This window comes from Astatotilapia calliptera, chromosome 7, assembly GCF_964374335.1.
Source record: "Astatotilapia calliptera chromosome 7, fAstCal68.1, whole genome shotgun sequence".
In the NCBI taxonomy this organism is placed as follows: domain Eukaryota; kingdom Metazoa; phylum Chordata; class Actinopteri; order Cichliformes; family Cichlidae; genus Astatotilapia; species Astatotilapia calliptera.
The window spans coordinates 24827342-24842180 of NC_137428.1; positions in this window are offsets into that span (position 1 = coordinate 24827342).

Consider the following 14839-nt stretch of genomic DNA (forward strand, 5'->3'; position numbering starts at 1 on the left):
GCATCATCGGCTATTCTGCGTGTGTTTCCAGTTCCGGTCAGTCCAGTTGTTCACGTTCAGTTCTGTTAATAAACACTGTGCTCATCTTCAACCAGCCTGCAAGTCCTGCGTTTGGGTCCTCTCTTCCCTTCCTCCACATCCACATGGTAACTGTGACACAGGGTCAGAATTCTGTGTTAACAACCATGGATCATTCCTGCCTTGTATCAAAGGTTCAGGCTTGTGATGGTGTTGTAAGGGTGTGGGTGATATTTTCTTGGGTCTCTTACTACCAGCTGATAATCATCACAGCCTACCTGAGTGTTGTTGCTGACCATGTTCATCCTTTTATGGCCACAGTGTATCGACCCTCTGATGGCTGCTTCCAGCAGAATAATGTCACAATGCTCACTGGTTTCCTGAACGTGACAATGATTTCACTGTACTCAAATCCAGTGAAATATGAAATTTGCATCACCAACGTTTTGATCCTATCATGTCAATATGGTCCAAAATCTTAGCAGCACCTTGTTGAATCTATGCCATGAAGAATTTAAGGCAGATCTAGAGGCAAAGGGGGCCCAACCTGGTTGTTGCAAAACAACCTGGTTGTGGACCTGTGTGTGGGTAGTGGGAAAAAAGTGCTTTACATAACACGGATGTCTTGAACTCTGTAAGTTTCTTGCCATGTGTTGGCAGTACTGAGTGCTGCACCACCAAGCTGCCTGAACTACACCCATAAATACACCCAGTGTCCATCAAACACTCCTCACAGCAACTAATTAATGCTGTGTCATAAGCTTTGGCTATTTTATAATAGATCATTTCTGCGTTGTGTATTAAGTGCTACAGATCTATCAACAGGCCATCATTTATTGTTTGTTCTTCCTTAAACCTCCCTCTTATTTTTAATGAAAACAGTTCAGGCAGAATAAAAAAACTTTCCCCCCAAGTTTAGGTCAAACGTAATGGCTTACAACACAACTGATGTCTCTAAAAGCAGGTAGCTAACAGCATGAAGGGCTTGGTGACTTTGGAGGTGGTGTACACGTTGAATGACACACAGTAGATGAAGGGAAAATGTGAGTGAACAGCATTTCCCCCAGGACTTAACATCAAAGCCTCACCAACAGGAAACACAGTTAATCTCCCTCTTCTTCCTCCCCAGTGGGGTACTGGGAGCACAATGAAGAAAAATATGGGCCAAGTGCAAGGCCTATAGAAAGATAAACACATATGTGCACAAACAAATGTGCATGTATGTACTTTAGTGGCATTCAAACACGCGGCATAGTCATAAATAAGTCCACTGTGTTTACAGTGACTACAAGCAAGGCTTTCATATTGCTGCTGGTTTTTTTCTTCCTTTTTGAAAGATCTACTTCAAAATGTTTGTCTCAGTCCTATGAGATTGTAGATCTCGAGTGGAGTGTTTACTGGCACAGCAAAAGCGGAAGAATAAATTTTACCTTTCCACGTATCAGAGCTGTATCCAGCCATGACACAGTGCTCCACACTATATGCTGAGAGGAAATAGAGTTAAGGACCAAGCCCAGCTTAATGGCCTACGCTCCCTGAAAGGAAGCTATAATTAAAGTTAAGTGAGCAGATGCTGAAAGAAAAAGCATTTTTTTTGCCATAATAAATGTGGTTTTGAATTTAACACCTCGGGTAGAGGAACCCTATCTAAATGACCCTCCAGCTCCCACCACTTCTACAGTATGCTATAATGGTGTAAAGTGCGGTGACAACACCCTCCTCCACTTGTACTCGGCTCTCTCCTCCCCTCCCAGCCCGCTGGCTAAGGTTGAAACCCTTCTGTTTCAGAGGGGATTAGGTTACTGCACTTAAGTGTAGCAACAATGTTGATGTAATTGAGACCAGCAGTGTTTGTGTTGTACCTACAAGGTAGCTAACCCCAAGAGCAGAAAAAGGTGTGGGAGACAAAAGCAAAGTTTAAAACTGCTTTATTTTGTTGTTGTTTCTCATTTTACTCCAGACTGTCAAGAAATGAAAGTTAATGACAGGCAAACTTGCAAGCAAGGATACATTTGCATTTATTTATTTTCATCTACAGTTTCAGAATATGTGATTTTTCAAGAAGATGTTGCTCTATTTGCAATTGAAAATTGGCTGTGGCTGTTTTCTCAGTAAGACAGAAAACAGAAAATGTTTTTTCAAAAAGAAAGTAAGTAATTTTATGCATTTCGTCTTTGATAAATATCATACGTCAGAAAAAGAAATAGATTCAATTCTCCTATCAGTTAATATTGAGTCTAAATTAGTCAAAATTTCTTTCTTTCTTTCTTTCTTTCTTTCTTTCTTTCTTTCTTTCTTTCTTTCTTTCTTTCTTTCTTTCTTTCTTTCTTTCTTTCTTTCTTTCTTTCTTTCTTTCTTTCTTTCTTTCTTTCTTTCTTCCTTTCTTTCTTTCTTTCCATCTCCATTGTCCTTCTAAAGGCTGATTAAAGGGGTGAATGGTTCTGTTTGATATCAGCCTCTTTTTAATTGAGGTTCAACCAGAGGGTAAGGACACCCTTTAGGGACTTAAAGATGAAGAACCCCCCTACTATCGCCAGTGTAACCCGGAGCAGAAACCGAACAGGGGTCCTGGAAGATCATCCGCCCCCTGCCCAGGAGGAACCCCACCAGCTCACAACTCCCCTGTTTCTGAGCCTGAAGTGAAGCCTGACTGAAAGCCCCAGCTATTCTGCCACAGCCTGTCTCAGCAGGGGAGTGGAGGAAAGCTCTCTGGGCTTCAATCTGGTGCAGTGGAGCAACAAAACTGGAATTAAGGCCTTCTTTTGTTTTCTCATCAGCACCTCCCTCAAACGTCTGGTTTCTGCTCCTAGGGCAGTGGGATCAATAACATTGTTGTCTGTATTAGCTTTTTATTTTAATTGATGTGCTTTTTACTTGTTCTTCTTTGAACATTGCCCCAGCTACTAAGTGTACTGTTTACTGGGTACTAAAGCAGATGTTTAGAATGGTATATTATAAGGTGCGAAAGTAAATGCCAGCCTAATATACAATATATATATATACAATATATTTTATATTAATGGCTAATAGTTTTACATGAATGGACTGGCATAAAGGGCTTATAAAATATTAAATAAATGAGCCCTTGTTTCTTCGGAAGCAACTGTTTATTTACAAATTAAAATCCTTACCTTTCAGGACTTCAAGTGCTTTTCGAGCAGCATGATTTAATGCACCATAACTCTGAGTGTTTATAATGAGTTAGACATTATATATATTCATTTTACATTTCCCCCCCTCTCGGTTTGCATATTGCTCCCCTCTGGCGACAACCTAATAATGAGACAAGCAGGTCATTCCTTGAAAAGGATGCTTACATGTACTACAGCTACTCATGAAAAAAACACACGTTTTTTGCCCTCTATTGTTCAGTGGACACACACACATACGACGTGCAGAAATACACTTCAACTATTCAACCTTTCTTTTAGCTTGTCCGTGGCTTGAAAAGGGCCTGCCAGCTGGTCTGCGATTGATCTGACCCCGCACTCACAGCTTGCTTGTAAGCCTACGCTGCAGCAGCGCGGCGCACTAATAGCTTGTACTTTATGCAACAAGGATGTAAATCCCAGCTCTCCACATCCAGCTCCTTCTCCCCGTTCTTCCCTTTGTGTTTACACGTCCCCCTTTCCTCTGCAGCTGTGCAGATCTGATGGCTGATGCATTAATGGGACCTGTGTTGACTAATGGGGCAGGATTGGAGTTTGACACGCTGACCCCACCCATCAGTGCTGGTTGCCACCAAGACCCCCACAGGACGTTCTCTGGAAAATGTCTCCACTGCTTATTGGAATTTCTTTGATGAGCCCGAGTTTCAGGTTACAGTAGTGCTCTCCACAGGACTGGGGAAGACTCATGTCATGTTTGTCTAAGTATCATAAGAGTGTGGATGACAGATTGGAAAGTTTATTGTGGCAACATTTTCTTTGTCACTGAGATCTTTCTTCTGCAGGATTTCCTTCTCAGTTCACTTATGCAGTCAGGAAGTAATACGTCGGCAGAGCAATTTCTCTAAGATGTTTAGATGAAGTACTTTGGCCGTTCATTGCCCTGGAACGAGACTGTTTTTCATGCGAGATCATAAGAGTGGAATGTGAAAGGGTGTAATGGATTCCTGTGTGAGCTTTCATTACATGTCATACACTGTGTTTACAGTAGCTTTTTCAGTCTGACTGCATTACCGCAACCCGCCGCTGCTCCCTACCCCCCTCGAGCGTTCATAAATCATTGTTAACAGACAGACCTGACATCCTGCTCATACATCACCACGCAAGCCTTTACTCCTCAGTAATTCAAACACTGGATGTACAAACACCCCTCGCCGTGTCATGTCAGCTCATAACGCAGACGAAACTCACACCCTAACAAAGAACAACGGGCCTCACTTTCAGACGGGCGAGATGAAAGCATCTTAGAGAAAGTGGAGAGCTCTTACACCTCGGAACATTATGCCAACCTTTTTTCTCTCATCTAACAGGAATTTGAATTTTTGTGTGTGATCCTGGCAAACTGAGACAGCTAAATGAGACTGATTCAGACTATTGGGAAACTATTAATTCGATGCTGTTGAACGGGCAAAGGCAGCTGGAAAGTAAATATCGTTAAAAATGTTTGCTTTTTAAAACATATTTACTGTAGTTTATAATGAATATTGCAACTACATGCAGTCATGTGACTATTTGGGGTCAGAAAACACGCCATAGAGTCTTTAGAGGTCCTAAACCATAGATTACTGAAAATATTACAGTTTTATGAAGTTTTAGGTTATATGGAAGAAATGAAAGATAAACTTTAAGTGTAGAAATGGCTTTTTCCCCTCCTTCTCAATTGCATCCAAACATTGCTTGGCAGCCATCTGGCAATCAGAGAGTTGCTCCTGCTTTGCCAAGACTCCAGTTGTTGTCCAACTGTCACTCCACATAAAGCAAAGGACCCTTAATGCCGCTTACTCCAACTGCAATTTAAAAAAAAGCGTGATATGTGATCTAATGACATATACATATTTATAACCAAAATTACAGCAAAACTAGTGCATTAGGAACACCATTAGGACCGGGTCAATTCAATATGTGCAGCAACTGTTTTATTGAGGGTAATCTGACACAGTTTTTTAAGCATTTCCTTTGGTCTGGTTGGGCATTGTTCGTGATACGGCCATCACAATGAAACAGACAGAGAAGTCTCCTCACTGATCACTTACTAGCTGCTTTTAAACCATCAATACCTTTTAAAGCACCACTTAGGACGAGGAACATATGTCTCCCTGCTGTCTCCCAGAGCGGCTGTAACAAGCTGGAGACCAGCACGAGCCGTATAATGGCTTTAAGACATGCAAGAGTCTGATTCACATCCAAAAAGGGAAACTTGACAAACCACACGTGCAATGTAAATAACACAAAATGTACAAATGAGGGTGTTGCCGGTGGCTGCAATTACACCTCCTGTCTGCAGTGGCCAAGGAGAGATTGCTTTAAAAAATGCTATTTGGATAGAGGTGATAGAGTTGAAGTGAAAGCCTCGTGGCAAAAAATTATATTTTTGTGCTCCTGTATCGCAAGGAATCACAAATGAGTAATTCATTAATAACAGGACTACGGTTTCACAAGATATTCCCCTGATTTTCCTACGTGCACATTAACCTCAGCAGGATTTTAGAATAACATATTTCTTTCTCCGTCGCTTCTCATCACTAAAATGCACACCAGCAGATCATTGGTGGACTGCTGGGGTGCATTGGGGTAGGTAAAATCAGGAGTCAAGCATTGTTTCATTACTTTTGAATAAAGGAGTAGGGAAACTGGAATAGAGGCATTGCAATGTGTAAAGCCTGAATCCATCAGTTGTTGATGGGTCACCTGTTACTGTTATTATTATTTTTAATACTGCTGTTATTATTAACGCCGTACCAATTAACACATTTCACTCCTGTCAGTACATGCATGAAAGGATAATGTTAATGGCTGTTATTTTTGCACCGGGAATGTAATTGTGTTCAAAGCACATTGGGGGAAATAAATAATATTTTGCTTAAAAAGTGTCGGTAATTGCCTCGAGTGGGGAAAAAAAGTGACATTTTTGGTAAAAAAACAAAAAACTGCCTCATTGGTGAGTGCAAATTAATCGGCCATCTCTAGAGTTAGCTGTCACAATAAGTTACCTAAAAGTTATCTATTCACACATTCACCAAGAGACCTTCAATGGTGCTCACGGGCATATTCAACTAATATTCGTGTCTTTATTAGGCGATATTTGTCAGAAATCCCATGTCAAGTCCAAGGCAAGTGTCTTTTATGTTGAGCTGCATGTGAGATTTAAGTAGACAGCAGCAGCTTTTCACTCATTGCATATTCATTACTGTGCGGTGTATTGTATAACTGCGTGTTTGACTAAAGTGCAAGCAGCTTTTATCACAGTCTGCTTTCATGCACTCAGACCTAGACCTTTTGTCCCTGCCCCCATTGTCAATAATATGGCTACTGCCTTTATTATCCACGTTTATCAAGGCATCTTTAATGTCAGGGTATGAGTCCTTCATCTGTGACTCAGCACAATCTACATTAAAAAGCAGGATAATCATCCTAAATATCAAAGTCAATCTGATCCTGAAGGGCTTCAGACAAGTACTCAGCCATTTTTGGAGGAAAAACAATAACCCCCTATTCTTCACACTGTACATGTGTAGAGCCAAATTGCAAAACTTACCTTTCTAACCACCTTATCAGCCCCACCTTACTACTTTTTAATCAGGCCACCCAAAAGCTGTTCAGTCTTTCTCATTCATTTTTCATCTTGTGGCAGCTCTGGATGCCTAACTCAGACTGAGAGACACTGCCATCCATAAGGCTCCATTGCCTCTCCCAGTATGTGCACACACTTTGGTCAGCTCCCTTTGTTTTATAAATGTGCCACATATATTTAGGGGACTTTTATTAAAACATTACGGCAGTAAAAACACACCAACAAAAAGAAAAACATTTGTTTTCCTTCACGTTCCCCTAAAATGGTCTTTAAATATTGGTTAACCATATATTTATGAGGCTATAAGAGGATTAAATAAGTTGTTGAATTAGCAAATGAGAATGTTTTTGGAAGAGCTGCTCGGAACTAATAAGCAGATGTATGCAGTCATCTTGCCATCAATGGGAACTGAAAAAAGAGAAAAGTATTGCTGCGGTATTTCTGGATCCTTCAGAAGATAAATTATTAACCAATATAATTTCCGATTCTTGTGGTGCCTATGGTATCCATGGTCGCTGGTGCTATTTTCATCTTGTACCTTCTGTGCTCCCCTGTCTCTACCTTTATGGTTTGTCAGTCTTTGTGCTTCAGAGTTAGTTAATTAATAGTTATGCAGTAGTGGGCACTGTTTTAGTCCACATCTTGTCTTAATTCTCCTCTCCTCGTACATTACTGCTTTTAAATATGTGCCTTCGAGTTACTGCATCTATTGGACTCCTGTGTTTCTTTGAGTTTTCTTTTGGCAATTAAAGGTGTTTTTTCCTCTGCCTCTGTGTTCTGTATTCAGACTTGACATTAACCATCTTTTATTTGGATTGTCTTTGGATCAAGATCAACTTTTTAGCTGACAAAATATATTCTTGTCCACAACATATACCCCTCTATAACTTCATGAATTCAATCACAGTTAGTGGACAGGATAATAGTGTCTTGCAAACTGTACATGTTTGTTGGCAATTAACTGGAGATTCTATTACAATGGCAGTCACTCAGTGGTCTGCAGTCACTCAGTGGCATTTTAATGCAAAAATGGATCATTAAAGATGTCATGAGCATTACTAATGTTTTTTTTGTTTGTTTTATGGAAAACTGTAAAAATGTTTATTTAAAAAGCAATACAAGGGTTAAGGGCAGGGGAACAATGTACTTGTACTTGCCCCAAACATATGTGACGTATTATTTTGTTATTTTAGCACAAAAGTCTGAAATGAAATCCAGATTACCGTAGATATTTGAATACAAAGGCTTATTTGTAAAGTTTTTTCTTAAAAAATGATTCATAAAGCCCCATAAAAAGTCAATTTGATGTGGTCACTCAAGAAGAACTAGTAATTATGACTAAAATGACTATTTTATTTCTTACATGCTTCATGAATTGTGTTAGATTGTGTTATTTCACTATTGTGGAACTAATGAAGGAACAGCCCAAAGAATACAAAGAGATTATCTTGAATCTCTAAATAAATATTCTACAACAAGTAAGCTGTGTGCTAAAAATCAAAGACTACAAAATACCAAAATAACACCTCACGCACACACACCTTAATTTTATATACAGATGTCAGTACAGACTAGATTTTGTTTTTTATTTTTGACATTTAACATTGAAAATGTGGCTTATTTTTGTTACTTTGTGACATTCATAACACATAACTCTTTTGTACTTGTTCAGGCGTAAACTCCTCGCTTGTTTCTAAAAAGGAGGTGGAGGGGGAAAAACGAGAGGAAACAAAGAATTTCTCTTAGCCCACTGCTCCAGTTTGCAACAGCATTTTTCAACCATAGCCAAAGTCTCACCTCCTCCTCTCACTGTCCTTGACACACTTACCCAAGGTGGACACGCTGACCCCATCAGCTGGTGCTGTACACATCCCATAGGGAGCCATAACACCCACCACCCCTCCAGCATCTATCTCCCAGTCCCATGTGACTTTGTGTGGCCCCTTTCAAATGCCTTGGGCTGTCCCTCAGACAATTCCCTCTCAAGAAGTGATTAATGCCTGTTTACTTCAGAAAGGCCAAACCATTTCCCTGCATGGGAGGTGGGGACTGTAGGAAAAGAAAAAAGAATGGAAGAGGAAATGAAGAGGGGCCGAAACAGAATCAGACAGTGAGATGCCACAGTGCTAAACATGCCATATGTGCCTGGCCTTTAAGCCAAGGTAGCGAAGGATAATAGGGGTCTTTTATATAGTCAAAGAAATGCAGGAACCTCTGCAGATCTGAATCATAACACGTAGTGAAAAGAGACTCCTTTTTTTTCCAGTGATGTTTTTTATTTTATTTAATTCCACAATGAATCACAGACATTCTGTCTCTGCCTTGGGGATATTGCAGTAATGCTCTTCTGTTGAAATGCCACCAGTCCAGGCTGCAATTAAGGTGATGTGGTTTTGAAGGACAACAGTCTAAAGAGTCTTAATGAGCTTAGGTCTCCAGTAAAAAACATCAGTGGGACAAAGAACACTAAACATAGAAGAACAAAAAATGCATGCATCCCACTGTGTGTTAACATGTGGTGGCATTGCGATTATTTCCCAGAACTTTCCACAAACATTATTGCATGGCACACAGGATGCTGTTCTAAAATCAGTTAATTGGCTGTGTATATTTATGAGCTGTTGGCTTGTGTGTGACCTGCTAACGTTTGCCACTGTGTCTTGCATTGCTTTTGATGTTTCGGTAATAATTAATGAAGCGCCACTATTCCCCCTCCATCAAGCCTTACTGCTACTATTACTGTACATAAGTTGCCATGAATCTTTTTTTGTTCATTTTTTTTCTGATCAGATTGTGACCTGCTTAGATGGATCTGATCTTGGGAAGTTTGGACTGGTGCTGGGTGCTTTGATCAAACCGGGACAGTGGAGACGATATAAGAGGTAGGGGGATATCTGATGGCACAGCAGGGCGTTCACCTTCCCCCAGGCTTGAGTGTTCAAATGAGAAGTCTGAACTATCAGTACCTGGTACTGATAGTACAGGCTCAAGGCCTGGCTTGCATCAGCAGTCACACTAAAGCCACCTGGGTGGTCTAAGGAGCTACAGGAAGCCAATATTATCAGCACCAGCACTTTGAGTAAGCTATACATGATAAATAGGTAAACAGAGCTACTGAGTGTTTTTCTAGCTTATCTGCTTGAAACTCGGGAGACATTTACTCATAAATAAAAATGCTCAACAATCAGATATTCAACGTGTCCGAAGCCCCAACTCTCAACATTATATTTAATTCAAATACTAAAAAAATGCTAATGATTTCCCCCAAAGTTCAGGTGGTTGCAAAATAATCAATGACAGAGAACCGGCAAATTATTAAATAGATAAGATCAGAATCAAAATGCAATGATATTTTTTATGTGCTGCAAATGCGATCAGCTTCACATCTCACTTGTACTGCATTACATAATTTAGGAGGGGGGGGGGGGGGGGGGGAGCCGTGTGCACTGATTGTGTAACTGTCATGTTTAAACACTCCTGGTGGCAGCAGTGTCTTCGGCTTGGTGTGTTTTACAGGATGACTCACAGTCTGATGGACAGGCAAATCGATATTTTGACTTTGTCCACTAGATTTCCTCTTACAGGAGGAGAGACGGTAATGGAAGAGGACTGTAAATAAGTGGAAGGTTCTTGACAAATGAATCCATTAACATTTGCCGTGTCGCCTGGCGAGCAGATTTGCTGTTTTATGGAGCAAGAAAAAAGAGCTAGTAAATCTGAGGACGCTGTAAGGGTGAGGAGCTGAGAGCAAGCTGGTGAACACATCTCCCATGATGCAGCACTTTATCTCCCTCCCAAATGGCATCTTTATCTGCCTAAATTAAGTTTTGATTCCTTGCCACATACGGAGCAGCAAATCACTTTTAATACCGATATCAAGAGCAGCAGTAAAGTGTGCCCAAAGCGATGGAAAGCAGCTTTACTGTGTGGCACATGACTGCTGTCGCCGCTATTCACTGTCTCACCGTGGCTCACTGTTGCAAAGTTAAAAAAAAAAAATCAGCCGCTAACCATTGCTTTGTCTGCAAATCATATTGTGCCATTTGTCATAATTCAAAATCCTCAGTATTCTGGAGCTTGGCACACAGGTTGACTTTACCTAGCTACCATTAACTCTAACGAGGATAAAGGATACCCCTAAAGGTGACTTAATTTATAGCTGTGATTAATTTCCAATTCCATTTTCACTCAGTGATGTTTATCTTTGAAATTAGAGCGAAGCCAGGGTCTATTTGTGAGCATGTGTGTTGCAGTGGGAAAGGGGGATGGGCTTTCCACATAGAAATTGCATTACATTGCCTCTGCATTATCATCAGTCTGCCTGCATATCTCTGTTTGTTTGTCTGCCTATCAATCTGTCTGTCACTGTCGGTCTAATTGATCCACAGGCTGATGGGAGAGACAGAGGTTTTGTGAGTGCTCAGCAGGAGTATGCGATGTCTGACATGAACAGCCCAGAGAGCCGTGTCTCTCTAAAAAACACATGAAGGGTGTGTGAAACTAAGCTAAGAATCTGCAACCATGCTGATAGCTCTGTAAGGCAAAGTTGGGCATGATGCTTTAACTGGATGCCAACATTGTCAAGCTAATTATAATTTTTTGTACAAAAGATGGATATAGACAAGGTGACATCTCTTATAAATTTGGAGGCCTCAGTTCTATTGTAGTGGCTCTTTCCATATTTTAAATGACAGTAGTGAGCTTGCTTAGCAAGGGGGAGTGCATTAGTAAAGGTCAAAGTTCATGATTCAACAACGAGAAAGAGACTGGGCAAAAATGGCATCCATTGGAGAGTTCCAAGGAGAAAACCACTGCTGACCAAAAAGAACGCAAGGGCTCATTTCACATTTGCCAAAAAACATCTTAACAATCCCCAAGACTGTTGGGAAAATGGGACTGATGGGTTAAATGTTCAACTTCTTGGAAGCTCCGATTCTCATTATCTCTGGTTAAAAAAACAAAAAGAAACAAGAAAGATGAAAGAATTGGTCATTCTAAAGTGATTGCTGAATTAAAATGCAACACAGTAACTGGATGCCACCATTGCAACAAGCCAATTCGTGATATTTCTTCCTTCCTTTTTACTTCACAAACTGGAAGTGGAATTATTCCAAAGTGGAAGCATTTAGAAACCATAGCAACTCATCCATGAAGTGAAGTTACCTGTTATTTAAAAAAACGTTGTTATAATGTTCAATGGCCACTATTTTCATGGCGTTACAAGAAAAGGTCAGGGAATCAAAGCTATTGGGATTCAACATCAGGGGACCGTGGCCCTGGTAACTCTTCTAGAAAACAAATAAAAACATTCATCAAGTAGTATTCCAGATGTTTTACAGGACAGCACTGACCCACTTGTGCCTACAGATTAGAAGCAGGAGGATCGTCAAAGACCGCCTTACTAATCCTCTGGGGAACGTGAATGTTTATACGTAATGTAACGGAAATTCACGCATGAAGGTCTGACACAATAGTCACTGGAATTATTTTAAGGAATGTCAACTAACAAAATCTAATAAGTGTTTGTACCATGTGTGTTCTCCCACGCTCAGGGGTAATTTGCATCCTTGTAAGGATCATACACAACTTCCCACTCCTTCCCATACAAACTAACCACTAAAAATACAAGTTACAAGTTTCTAAGGTGGTCAGTGTTTGAGTTTTATGTATTTTTAGATTTATTTTTGATCTAGTTAATTTCTAGGTTGCTGTTTAGTCCTTATTTCTTAGTTGTTTCTGTCATCTCCCCCTGTACTCAGTCTCCCTGGTTCCTGTGTCTTCGTGTCATGTTTCATGTCTATGCGGTTATGTTAAGTTCATGTCATGTTTTATCTCCATGTCTATGTCTCCGTGTTTCCTGTTTTATTTTGGAAGAGTCTGATGTTCTTTGTTCGTTGTAGTTAGTGTTACTCTCCCCTGTATTGTCATTATGTTTCATTCTAGTCAGCTGTGTTCTCATGTGTCTCCACTTCCCCTGATCACCTCATGTGTGTATTTAAGTCCTCAGTCTTCTTTTGTTCGTCGTTGTCGTTGTCTTGTCTGTGTACCTCACCGCTGGTCAAATTAAGTGGTTTTCAGGATTCTGTGCAGTTCATGTTTGCCATTTGGTTTGTGTTGTTTTTCATGCAGCCACACGATGAGGTTCCGTGCAGGTCATGTTCATATCTGTTTCGGCACGCCATTTGGTTCACAGTTTCCATGCATCTGCACAGCGTTCTGTTCACAGTGATCATAGTTATTCCTTTCAGTTAGGTTAGTGTTTTTCCAGTTTAGGTTTTTGGTTAGTTGCAGTCTCTGTCCCTGTTATGTTTTGTCCACTCCCCTCTGCATCAGCCCAAATAAAGGCTCGCTTTCAGTTTAAGTTCATTCCCGTCTCCTCGCCTGTGTTCATGCCTGGGTCCACCGCACACACTCTCCACACGGTCTGCCCCCGCTGGCCGTGACAGCATCAGGTTCCCAGAAATATTCTTCTGTGTACTCTCATTATGTAATGCCATTTACATGAAAATAAAGGCACGGTTAAGGAATGTTTCCTACAATGTTGAAACATCCGTTTAGCAACAGTTCTGTGCACTTATTTCTGGCAAAGGCATGCTAGTGAAAAGAGTTATTTGCTGAGAGGAATTTGTGGGTCAATGTTTCTGTAATACACTGGCTTTTCACTCCTGACACACGGGACACTTCTCAAAAGGTCCAAAGGTCTGTGGCAAATGTTAAAAGACACTTTGCTTGAATGTGTCCCTTAATATTTATCTTATTCATTATGCACAAAGAAAGACTTCCATCACTTCTTTACACTATACAGTAGTTGCCAAATAGAAGGCCGCTAAGCTGCACTGAGAGGCTGTTAATAATTTTCTGATTTACTAAACAACTACAGAATATCTTGGAAGGCCTGCTATAATTCAAGCCGACTGACTCACACAGGGTGCCGCTTGCTGCTTTCAGGATACGCACCTCAGAGGCTCACGAGAGACGTCAGCGGAGAAAGTCAAAATTTGTTCAAGTTAACAGGCCACAAATAAATGACAGCTCAGTACAGCAGCGGTGTGCAGAAGGACGTTTCAGAAAGCACACATCATTTAACCTTGAATTGCACTGGCTGCAGCAGCGGAGAGCTATGCCACTTTCCACTCCAGTCAGCAAAGAACAGGAAAATGAAGCTATGTGAACCATGACCAGGACTGGATGACTGAGGAGCAAAAATAAAAAATAAAAAAAATAAAGTGCTATCTAAAGAAAAATAAAAAAATAAAAAAGCTCAATTGTCCAGGGTGGTCCATTTATATGGATACACTGTAATAAAATGGGAATGGTTGGTGATATCAAAGTCCTGTTTGTGGCACATTAGTATATGTGAGGGGGCAAACTCCTCAAGATGGGTGGAGACCATGGTGGCCATTTAGAAGTCGGCCATCTTGGATACAACTTTTGTTTTTTCAATAAGAAGAGGACCATGTGACACATCAAACTTATTGGTAATGTCGCAAGAAAAACAATGGTGTGCTTGGTTTCAACGTAACTTTATTCTTTCATGAGTTATTTACAAGTTTCTCTTTGTTCACAGCCATTGACATGTCGAAGAGGATATCTGGTGAACGCAGTAACCCGGTCATTGCAGCAGATTTCAATGCACGACACCCTATGAGACCACCCATCTCCCATGCTACAGTTAGCAAACTGCTTGCTAAGTTTTGTGAAACTGGTTCAGTGTTGGATTTGCCAAAATGTGGACGCAAGAAAACTGTCACTAATGAAGAAACATCAGTGGCTGTCCATCAATGTGCTGCCCATTGTGTTGATGTTTCCCTCTTTATGCACTGAAGCTGGCACGTTCCCTGAGTTTTTCCAGCAAGATGGTGCACCACCACATTATGGGTGCCAGGTCCGAGCATTCCTAGATGAACAGTTTCCTGGAAAGTGGATTGGTCGTCATGGGCCAGTTGAATGGCCCCCAAGGTCTCCCGATCTGACCCCCTTAGACTTTTATCTTTGGGGTCATCTGAAGGCAATTGTCGATGGTGTGAAAATCCGAGATGTGCAACACCTGAAACTACGGATACTGGATGCCTGTGCTGGCATT